Source organism: Nematostella vectensis, chromosome 1 (genome assembly GCF_932526225.1).
Source record: "Nematostella vectensis chromosome 1, jaNemVect1.1, whole genome shotgun sequence".
NCBI classification, from domain to species: Eukaryota; Metazoa; Cnidaria; class Anthozoa; order Actiniaria; family Edwardsiidae; genus Nematostella; species Nematostella vectensis.
In genome coordinates, this window is record NC_064034.1 from 14,851,627 (window position 1) to 14,863,896 (window position 12,270).

The window sequence follows — 12,270 nt, forward strand, 5'->3', positions numbered from 1 at the left end:
CTCGTCCGCCGCCGTGTCGTAGCCACGGATCACGTGCACGTTGCGATACCCCTCCCCCGGGTAGAACACAAACACATCGCCTAGCCCGTGGTTCCGCCCGCCTTTCCATCGGAAGACCGGCTTACGCGGCAAACCGAACTCTATACACAGACGCTCGAAAGCGGCCTTCTTGTAGGGGTTACCTTTTTGCGTGAACGGGCTGTCGCCAGGCAGGGGGGCGCCGAGCTCGTAGAGTATCCTCCGGGTGGTAAAGTAGAGGTGAAACCTTAGAAATCCCCTGATGACAGAGGGGAGCGTGGCGAAAGCGGGGTCGACTAGGGACACCCCACATCCGGCGGTTGCGCACCAGACCGCAAAGTTGAGTTGCTGTGGCCAGGACCCATAGGAAGGCTCCGATAGCCACCGGCGAGACTCCTTGGCGGACTTGTGCGTGACTACTGTCTCTTTGAATATGTCTCGGACTCTAGTCGTGATTTGTCCTCAGCCACGTGTATCGCCAGCTGCGTGAGTAGTGGGGTGATGTCTGAGGCCGTGCTCTCCACGGGGTCGCGGGCACGGCGTAGAGCAGCTTTTGCGCGAGGGTCAGAGACCTAGGGAAACCGGTTTTTGCGCGTTTGACTTGTTCGGCTATAGCGTGTTTGATATGTTCGGCTATAGAGGCTCCCGCCGCAACTGCCGCCTTCTTCGTCTCCTCCTCCTCCCTTCGGGGAACCTCGTTCAGCATCCGCCAGCCTTCCTAATCCATGCTCAGCCCTATTAAACACGAAGGCGGGCTATGTTCAACACAATGGTGGTCCTACATGATGTGTTCACCGGAGGCGAACTGACGCTCTTCTTCGAGCAGCCGATAAGGCGCCCACGCTTCGTGGCGCTCCGGCAGTGCTCGCTGTTTAACAGCTGGTATAATCTCGAGCGGGAGCATCAGATAACGACTATAGCCTCCCTCCAGCCCATCGCTACTATGCCAGCCGGGCACCACACGGCCGAGTCCATCGTGGAAACGATCAACCGCGCTGAAAGCAAAATTCTGACCGGGAAGATCGCGCTCGTGTCCAAAGGCGTTGCGTTCCTGAATGCCGAGCTTTGCGCACTGTTTTGCCTAGAGGCTAAAGACGATCAGTTGGGGGGGCGGGGCCTTGCACTGCCCTTGGGGGAGCCCCCATTTAAGGTGACTTTGCCGAAAATAGAGGCCCTCTACATCTTCTGCGATGTCGTAGACCGCTCGCAATGCCTCGCCTTAGACGAGCCTTTAAACGTTCTCGCTTGCCTAGAAACCCGCGGGAGGCCGCACGAGAAAGTCGTCTATGGGCCCGACATCCCCGTTTGTGTCGCAGCATCTTCCTCTGAGTTTATCTCGAGTATCCGAATATGGATCAGGGATGACCGCGGTAGACGGGTGGACTTTAATGGCAAGCCTGTTCGCCTCGTATTAGAGCTAACCTAGGTCCGACATAACAAGCATGGCAAACAGCGACGTTAGCAGCGGTGCCATATACCCCTCGCTTCCCAGCGTCTGCCCCCCGACTTGCCCGCAAACGCACATGACACCTACCGCTCCCGCAAGCATCGGCGGCGACGTGCAAAGCTTCCGGTCCGGTTCCGGCGGTTCTAGACAACGAAATAACGCATCATCGACAGGTGCGGAAAAAGTTATTAGCGCGCCTTTGCCGTTACCCATGCTGTGTCTGTGGCATCCGGCATCGCCTCAGGGGCGCTTTCCAGTGCCGGGGTGGGGGTCTCTTTGAGTGGAATAGGGGTTCTGATCGGCGGTCCGCTGGTAGGGGTCGCTGGGCTGGTCGGTGTCGTGGGCGCGGGGGTAGTCTCTAGGGGTCTCACGAGCAAGGTGGCTAAACACGAAGACACGATGGTTTTAGCGGAGAGTAAGAAAAACTCGATCAGCGAGCTGGTCTCTAAGGCTCTGCAAGACGGGCATATCTCAGACGAAGAGTTTCGGCTAATACTTTAGGAACAAGAGAGATACTACGCGCTCAAGGCCGCTATCAGAGCTGGACACGGCCTCGCACCGCGTGATAAAAAAAGCGGGAAAGGGCCCTTCCTGGAGGCACGCGAAAAGATGAAAAAGAGGCTGCGAGAAATTCGCGAGGAGTTCGGGAGCGAAGTGTTCGAGTAAAACTCAGGTTTAAACGCCACGCCAGCGGCTTTGAATTTACGGCCGAAAAACGGTTATTCCGCGCTCCGTAGGTTTTGCGTAGATTTATCCATGCGCTTTTTCGCCCCGACCTTATGTACGCGGAACGGCCCCGGCCTACATTAGCAATTGCTAAAAGCTTATGTACGTGAAACCGATTTGGCCTACATTAGCAATTGCCAAAAGCTTATGTACGTGAAATTGATTTGGCCTACATAAGGAATTGCCAAAAGCTTATGTACGTGAAATCGATTTGGCCTACATTAGCTTTTGCCGATTGTTTATGTACGTGAAGCATTATCTGTCTGATATATAGAGACGGGGCTGGGGGGCCCGGAGGGGGGATTCGCGCCTCCCAAGCCTAAGACGGGAAGACGGGGCTGGACGGCCCAGAGGGGCGATTCGCGCCTCCCACTCGTTTCTATGAAACCCCCTGCCCCCCCCCCCAAGAAGAATAGAGATAAAAGAACTCCTTTGTAGAACACAGATAATAGGAGACAAAGCAGCTGCGTACTTACTCCAAAAGCTTCAAAAGCTCAGAAGGTCAATACATCAACCACAATTATTTAGCAACCCTTGCATGCATCTGGGTCTTGGGCAATATAGCCATGGAGAGCTCATTTGGGCATTGTTTTGCCTGGCTAGTTGAAGTAATGAAGAAAGCTTTCTTCGTTACGAGATTACTTAAGTACATTTTGAATACATACGGGTTAAATCATCAACAAAAGAGTATTCAAAAGGTGCATTTTGCACTAAAGCAAATAAGTAAATGTACTTACAGTATATGTCAGAATGATTTTTAATTAAAACAGATTTTCATACTAGTTTTAACATAATTTACATTCAATATTTTGTAGAACAATCGCTTACTTTTCTTCAGCTGATCGAATAAGAGCTTTGTGTGAGCTATCAATACCTTTTTATCGAGACACTTTGCTTACAGCGTACAATAACAGCACGGAAATACAGATAATGCGCAGACAAAAATACCTCGCGAATCTCGACCTCTTCGTCAGATATAATTTGTGTCATCAATCCTTATTTAGAGAACAATCGGCAAGGCTATTTTGCTGTAAAAACTAGCAAAAGAAGCTATGATAACATTTTCCCCTTTAGTGACGGCCATCTAGGAATGACATGCGCATTAGATAATTTGTTCCCTTGGCAACATCCCCACCAATGGGGTACACCGCTGGTAGTTTTTGCGCCGACGTACCAAGCGGCGTTTTTCGGCACTTTTCTTGAATTGTCTCAAATAAAGCGAATAACCGCGCGAAAACACCCGCAAACTTCATTTTATCGTCGAACAACTCATATTTGAAGACCCAGTCATATTCAGCATGCAGTGTCCCTTTAAGTGCGATAATGATAACTATATTGAATCTAATTATCACTCGATAAAAAAGACCGGGAAATTCATCGGAGAGGCGGAGAAGCAAAAGGGCTTCTATATATTTCATTGCAATAGTCGTAGTCTGGGGAAAAATTTATCATTACTGAACGATATTCGATTAACGGTTGATACAGCGCCAGATATAATTCAATCCCAGAAACAAAGATAAATTAGAATACTTGCTTAAATTTGCATATACCAGGGTATGTGTTTATAAACACAAACCCTAAAACAAATGCAGTAGGCTTTGGCCTTTATCTATCTAAACAACTGAAATTGACACGGAGGCACGACTTAGATGTATCGGCGGACAGAATTGAATCATGCTGGATATCATCATCATCATCTTTATTTTGCTCATAATTCTGTCTCTTTACATAGGTATATACTAAAGGATAGAGATCTATAATTTGTTACAAGTAAAATAAATGGGAACAAGTTCGAGCAGGGAAGCTAAATAAACTAGTCAGTTATCGAGTTAGCTTCCCTTATCCATAAAAAGTCAGTTTTGAGCAGAAAAGAGAGAGAGAGAGAAAAAAAGAATAAATTACTGCCCCCCCCCCCCCCCCTCAACCAATCCCCACTCACCCTAGGAAGGAAGCTAATCTTATTATCAAGTTACTATGGAAATTATTAGAGAAAAAAAAAACGATATTTACAAAGTTTATAGGCTAGATTGACATTGCACAGACAGTAGATGATGTTTGGCGAGTTTTGGTAAAGAAAAGGTGCCTGAGTCCTTGAGAGAAAATGGAAGATCTCTCCAAATATCAGAACCGACAAAAGAAATTGATTGCTTACCTATATTTGTTCGTATTTTGGGTTTGTATAGATTTTGATTTGCTGCGTACCTAGTGTTGTAACTATGTAAGCTGCTGGCATATTGAAAAGCGAATAAAAAATATCAGGAAGAAGACTTTTGTGCCACGAGTGTATGAATTTTAGGGCATGTAATTTGAAAACATTGTCTACAGTCAGAATATCTAGTAAGTTTAGCAATGGTTTGGCACTTGCAGTGTCTTTCCCCTAAGAACTAGACCGTCGAAAACGAAAGAACGTATTAATAGGCTGTATTTATAGGCACCCTAGATATGAAAATAGAGAGCTCTTTTACGATGATTTACGCTCTAAATTGAGTGATTTGACTAGCAACGGCCGTGAAGTCTTAGTTATTGGTGATAAAAATCAAAATTTTCTATAATACCATGACGATAAACAAACTGCGGAGTATCTGGACATGTTATTGGTTTTATGCCAATCATTACTAAACTAGCCTGCTTTCAGGCGTTTACCCAGTGTTTTTTTCTTTTTGCTATGTTTTATCGGTGTTTTCGCTATGCGCCGAGTCGTGGCTACCATCTTGTTTTGTTCTGGCCACGCAAAAGCTGGAACGAGCGCAAAGCGCGAGGGGGAGGGGGCGGGGGCGGGAAATGTTGTGTGACTCGTTCGTTACCTTGTTATTTGATTGACAGCTCAAATCTGACCAATCATAATTCCGTTCATCTGGTGCACGGATAATTCAAAGACCTACCAGGTTTACCCTAGTTCGCTGGCAGGCGTTCTTTCCTGCCCTCCCTCCTCCCCCCAACCCCCTTCGTCACGTTTTGTCACTCGCGCCAAGCTAGCGCGGCCAAAAACAAGTTGGCGACCAAGACTTAGCGCATAGCGAATGCCAAAAAAAAAAAACACCGGGTAAACGCCTGCAAGCAGGCTATTGTGCTTTCTATGAAAGAAATATTCTCATTTACACGCAAATGAACAAACCATTTTCAATCGTTGTTATATTTGTCTCATTGAAAATTGTAGTTGCACTCATTTTTCAGACACGCTTGCCCGAAAAATTATCCCGAAAACTCTCCCAGTAACCTAACAGACCCGGTAATTTAGAGAAACGCCCCCAGAAAATTTTTCGAACTCCCTGGCGAGGAAAAGCGTTTATCAAACCAAAGCTATAGCGTAGCGTGCCGATAAGGGTTCCCGACAAGTAAATTATAATTTCCAAAGTTTATGAATAGATTAGCCTCTTAGTCTCTTGCATGTCAGCGAGCTTGCGATATTTTTAAGATTCCCTATCTATTTCCTGAACAGAAAGACGCTCTGAAGGCAGTGTTAGACGGAAAAGTGTGTATGCCAGTTTGCCTACGGGTTTTGGCAAATCACTTATATTTTTCGCTGCCCCGATCGCCGCTGACGTTATGTTGAATTGGCCTCCTGGCTCAAGCATCACCGTAATAATTTCTCCATTGAGATCGTTGATTGAGGAGCAGGTTAGCTACCTTTCCTCGCTGGACTTATCTGCAGTCGCCTTGCACGATGACCAGTCGGAAGATGTTTTTAAAAAGGCAGAGGAAGGAAAGTATTCTTATGTATTTTCTTCCCCAAAGAAAATGCTAAATTCAAGTCGCTGGCGAAGTTTGTTGTCAAGCTCGCACTATCGCGAGTTCCTCGTCGCGATCGCCATAGACGAAGCACACTGTATCAGTCACTGGGGCATACAAAGTGAGCCGACAACAACTCCTTTCAGAACTTGGTATGAGTATTGTCTCTAGTTTCGACCACTACAATAACCCTCACTGCCACCGCTTCCAAAGCAACAAAGAAGAACATCTTCAAAGTCTGGAATTTATCAAATAACACATTTGCAATCGAGAGTAGTCTGGAGAAGCAGAACATCCCCTTTTGGGTGCAGTATTTGGATAGGAATGCATCGGTAGCATCAACATTCAAAGAGATTATCGATGAGGTACGACGAGAAAAAGAGCGGGCGGAACGTTCGCTGATTTTTTGTCAAACTAGAAAACAGTGTGTCCTGCTATAGCAAGCCTTTCATACAAGCCTAGGAAATGACTTCTATGTTGATGGCATTGCCAACCAACGAAAGAGGATGGGAGAAATGTATCATGCAGGGACTCCAGATTCTGCGAAAAAACACATCTTGGAGAACATCGCTTATCCTGATGGCCACATTCGGGTGATCGCATGCACTATTGCATTTGGCATGGGCGTAAACTGCCAAGGAGTTCACAGGATTGTGCACTTTGGTGAAGAACATTGAGAGTTATTTACAGGAATGTGGCCGGGCTGGAAGGGATGGTGCACCAAGTACATGTATTCTCTTGCACAATGGACTTCTTGGTGCTCACTGCAGTGATGACATCAAACAATACATTTCAGCAGACAGTCAATGCAGGAAAAGTGGTATTTATCTGAACTTTCCTGGGAAATTTACATCCACTGTCAAAGGTCACCACTGCTGTGATGTCTGCGCTCAGAGCTGCTTGTGTGACAATGATCATTGTTCTCAAGAACTCTGTCTTACCTCAACTGTTGACCAAATTCAACAAGTATTGAATAACTGTGACAAGATCAAGACTCAAGTGCATGTAGAAAGGTTGGTTGAGGTGTGGCGTAAGGACCATAGCAAAGCAGTTCTACTGGCAATGCATGAGACATTTGGAGATATTGAACCCAGTGAACTTGAACGTGTTGGAGGTTGTGAGGAGGAGGATGAACGGGATTTCGATCAGGATTGAATACATATAATGGATGACTCTGAATTACATGCTCCTGGTTTTTTGTCGGTAAGTGAACTGTTAAATATAGATGTCCATTTGGATCAAGTTGATAAATCTGGTGCTGAGGACAGGAATGTCAGCAGTATTTTTGAAGAGCGTATTGGCAATGCTGATTAGCGCATTGACCCCTCAACCGGCCTGTCCGGCTTTAAGAAGTACCCACAACCCAAAAAATTCATAAATGCAAAATAAACACAAAAAGATGAAGATACTCAGGCATCAGTCTAAGGGATAAATGGTCTTGAAGATATGCATCCAACCAAGGTGTTGGCAACTACTCCTAAGCCAAATAATAGCACAGGTTCTTTGACAAATTCCAAATCGAACAAGGAAAGAAAAGCAGAATCACCCCTCTCAATATAACGCTCAAAATACCACACAAGGGAGAGAGACACCAATAGATACCTTTATTCTGATCCTCCAGGTTCATTTTCATGGCCTCAAAACACAATGTCCACTCCTTGAAGGCTTGTAAAACCACTTGGATGCCTTTACGGATTGCAAAGCATTCTGGGAGATCCAGGGAAAAATTCATAAGGGGAGGGCCAGTCAACACTGCTCTCCCCAAAGTAAGATATGTTTTTTACCCTGAAGCCAAACAAATGAATTCCAGGTCATACAGACCCAGAATAACAGTGTAAACAATTTTGGAATCAATTTGGTTCCAGAAAAGATCGTCTCCCTCGTTTTCCCCCCTTTTTACTTCCACCTTCATCTACTACTACTAATGTGTTTATTTATTCCTATCGCAGCCATAGGACTAAATTACAGGAGCAATTACAAAACATTTAAATACTTGACAGAAACAAAGTCACTGAGCCTCTTGGTTCTTGACGGTGCAGCACGTCGGTTACATTCGATCGCAGGCTGTACGTTTCCGGTATTGTTATAGTCCTTGACAATATAAGTTTATGTACAGGGTTTTCTTCTGATAAATTACACATGTATTTTTAACAGAAATCTTGCCTACGGCTTTCAAGGTCTTGAAGATTAGCCTGTACAAGTGCATTCTCATAATTCAGATTCGGGTAGATAACGGAGAGCGCCCGCTTCTGAATCTTTTCTAAGGAATAGCAGAGGCGTTTAGGTAGATTAGAGAAAACACACAGCCGTATTCAACAATCGATCTAATCAGGGCGCAATACACATCGACTAGATCACTTTCCCCTAAACCACTTTTCTTAAGCTGACGTAGTGCATATAGCCTTTTGTTGGCTTTATTGATTATAACTTCACAGTAAGCATCCCATGTGAGGTCGTGAGAAATAACAACACCGAGTAATTTGAAAGTGCTCACGCGCTCCACGACCGCGTTGCCGATAACAATGGGACCCCACACACAGCTGTTATAATCAAGGAAGTCAACGGTCATTGATTTACACTTTTTATGATTCAAAACCATATTGTAACTGTTCGCATAATTGTGGATATCCTCCACGAGGAAGTTCATGACCGGGGGAGAATTCCTAGGCGCTATTTCTAGTAAGATGAGATCGTCCACGAACTTCGCACGATCATCGCCGCTTTTCCCCTAGCTTTCCCCTACGTCTCCCCGCTTTATGCTCCAGGTTCGTATATGACCAACCAATAGACCTCGTCCCCTGCTGAGAAGTCTTGTTTGGCGTTATATGCCTCTATATAGTTCTATATTTCGCAGTGCTCTTTGAAATGGCCTACACACTTTTGTCTTATTGTTTTTATTTTGTTATGTTCGATTTACATATACATGCCGGTTGTTTTCTTCATGCCTTTGGCCTTTTCCCCTAATCTCTTACCACCGATTATTGCTTCATCTAGGGTAAACAATTCTCCCTGTCTTATCTACGTTTCAGTGTCATCTCGATTCTCTTATCCTACATATTACTTTCCTACCCTACACACAGCACACTTTCTCAAAAAAAACTGCACGAGTCTTGTCACAATGACTACTACCCATCATTTTGTTCACACTCTCATTATCTCCCCTCATCAGATTTCACTAATGCCGCCATCACCTTCAAATCCGTTACACAACACTCGCCACCAGTTACCGATTAGAACTGTTTCAATCCCCACATAATACCATATTTACTAACTACCTTCTCCATTCAACACAAAAACCCCTTCATTCATAACTCTCATGCCGTTTTATTATCAACCCCATTTCTTGTAATAACCTTGACTCGTTGTCTCATAATCCATAATCTCAACCACCCGAACATAATCCGATAACCCCATCACCCCTTTCTCTTCTTTCACACTGCAACTTCACAAATATAAATTAACTTTCACCATTCCCTACACAACCACCTCTCCACCTCAACTTTTCATCATCTACATCTTCTATCACCGCCTTCCTTCATACTCTAATACCACATTCACTCTCTCATAACGATATATTATCACCCACATTTACACCATAACCTCACAAATTTAATATCTACCTCCGCACCACTACCATTGTAACACATACACACCCATCACGCTTAATTATTAGCCTCATCTACATCTCCCTCACCACCACTCTAACCTATACACCATACCACTTTTTTCCCCCACCAACACAGCCATTAGCCATCTCCATACCACACCATATTTTTTTCACCTGCATATCACAATTTAACTCATCCCTTTCTTTTCATCACCCACCACAAACTACCACAACCTATTCTATAGTCCCACTTTATCTTTACACCATCCTCCACCGCCTACTAGTTTAGCCCATCCATCTTTTCACCGTAATTACATTACTACCATCTCCAATCTACATTACTTTACTAGCCATCCTTCACCATCACCCTCCAACATCACCATACTATATGATCACACCCACCTCACTACCACACCACTTTAGGACCCTGCGTCTTGGTACGAATACCTGATCCAAACCAAAAAGTTATGTACCATACGGGGAAAGAGCTGTATCACAATTTGTGATCCCAAGACGTACCCCCTCCCACACCTCACCTCCTTTCCACTTTTCCTCTTATACTAACACACAACCCCCCTCCCTTCCATATTGCTTACACTCATCATTATAATCTCTCCACCCGCCGTCGCTATGGCACAACAGGGCTTATTTTAAGCCCACACATGTCAACCACTACTGCCACAACCCAATCCACCCACACACCCACACCCTGCTCTAACACCTCCACACCTAACATACCTCACCATACAGACCCCTACTACATTGAAGATTATATTTTACTCCAACATGCCTTACCCCCTCACACAACATCTCCTACCCATAATTTTTTTTGACGACCTCTCCCCCACGCAAGTCGATGCCCTACTATCTATCTCCCCCAACCCAGCCCTAGCGACCAACCTCATTATACACTGCAGTCCCCCCCTAGCTCCCCGATCCCCTCCACCACACTCCCCACCTACTCCTACACCTAGCCATACCAACACACCTCCCCCCAAACCCTCTACTACCCACACCCCCACCGCACCACACTGCAACCCCTCCCACTACACCTCACCGCCCAGCCCTCCTCCCCACACCTACCACTAAATTTGCCCTACTACCCACACCTTCCCATACCCACCTCATACCACTGACACTCCACCCCTTTACCCCAAACTTCTAACCCCACCTACACACCTCAACTCCACCCCAACATGCCATTACCACCACTCTTAGGCATACGGACCCCCACACCATCCCACTCCCCCAGCACCACACGCCCAAAAGACACACAGCCACCCCGCCTACCACCACCTTCCCTCCTACACATAGTCACCAGACACCCCTATTACTCCACTTCACCATCCCATAACCCACAACCAATTCACTGCCCCCACTACACCGCGAAGACACACACGCAATACCATACACCCACACCACTCATCCTACACGCACTTCACGTCATCACACGCCCACCTACACCCACAAACTCACACCGCCGCCACCACCCATACAGACACAACAAATACACCAACCTCAACACCCACCGTCACCCTAATATATGACTATATAGATTTCACCCCCGCACTCCCACTCGGACACTCTCCTTCTTATCACTATCAGTACACCACCGCCGCCTTCCCCCTCGCACTACCAAAACCAGCACAAAAGGTCCCACCTCAAACGTCTTACACAACACACACACCGCAAAGCCATAGTAAATCTCTCCACACACACCCTCACACCAGACATGACCTCGGTCCTCCGCAAAAACGTGCGCTCTCCATTGCATCGCCAGCGATGCCCTACCGCGACATATGTGTAATTATGGTATATGCTCACTATATGATAGGCGCAAGGTTTTGTGTGACAAGCTCTTTAATTCTGTGCTCTCTGATGTAGACCACAAACTACACCATCTTTTGCCACCTAGACAAGTTCATCGTTACAACATTAGAAACAAACGACTTTTTAATCGTCCAGCCATTAAAACCAAGCGTTTCAGTCTGTCTGTCTGTCTGCCCGCCCGTCCGTCCGTCCGTCCGTCCGTCCGTCCGTCCGTCCGTCCGTCCGTCTGTCCGTCTGTCCGTCTGTCCGTCTGTCCGTCTGTCTGTCTGTCTGTCTGTCTGTCTGTCTGTCTGCCTGCCTGTCTGTCTGTCTGTCTGTCTGTCTGTCTGTCTGTCTGTCTGTCTGTCTGTCTGTCTGTCTGTCTGTCTGTCTGTCTGTCTGTCTGTCTGTCTGTCTGTCTGTCTGTCTGTCTGTCTGTCTGTCTGTCTGTCTGTCTGTCTGTCTGTCTGTCTGTCTGTCTGTCTGTCTGTCTGTCTGTCTGTCTGTCTGTCTGTCTGTCTGTCTGTCTGTCTGTCTGTCTGTCTGTCTGTCTGTCTGTCTGTCTGTCTGTCTGTCTGTCTGTCTGTCTGTCTGTCTGTCTGTCTGTCTGTCTGTCTGTCTGTCTGTCTGTCTGTCTGTCTGTCTGTATCCATCCATCCATCCATTAGATCAGAGGCGTTCTTTAGATAGGGGGCCTTTATTAGGTCATTTACGGTATACTTGTTATGTGTCATGTAGATGTCAATGTAGATGTGATCTGTAAAATCGTTGACGTCGTCAAAAACAGAAATATAGTAATATTTAATATTTCTCAACTTATTAAGCAATAATAAGCAAAGATTTGGTCGTTTTGAGCTCCGCTTTTAGGCAATGCCTAAATCTATATATTACGAAAGGTTGGGTGGTGGGGGAGGGGTGAGCGTCAACATTCTAT

At 45.9% G+C, this 12,270-nt stretch overlaps 1 pseudogene; it reads left to right on the forward strand.

Annotated features, from left to right (window-relative positions):
* Nucleotides 1–5,778: 5,778 nt before the first annotated feature.
* LOC125564294 lies at nucleotides 5,779–7,337 on the forward strand (annotated as a pseudogene).
* The last annotated feature ends 4,933 nt before the right edge of the window (nucleotides 7,338–12,270 follow it).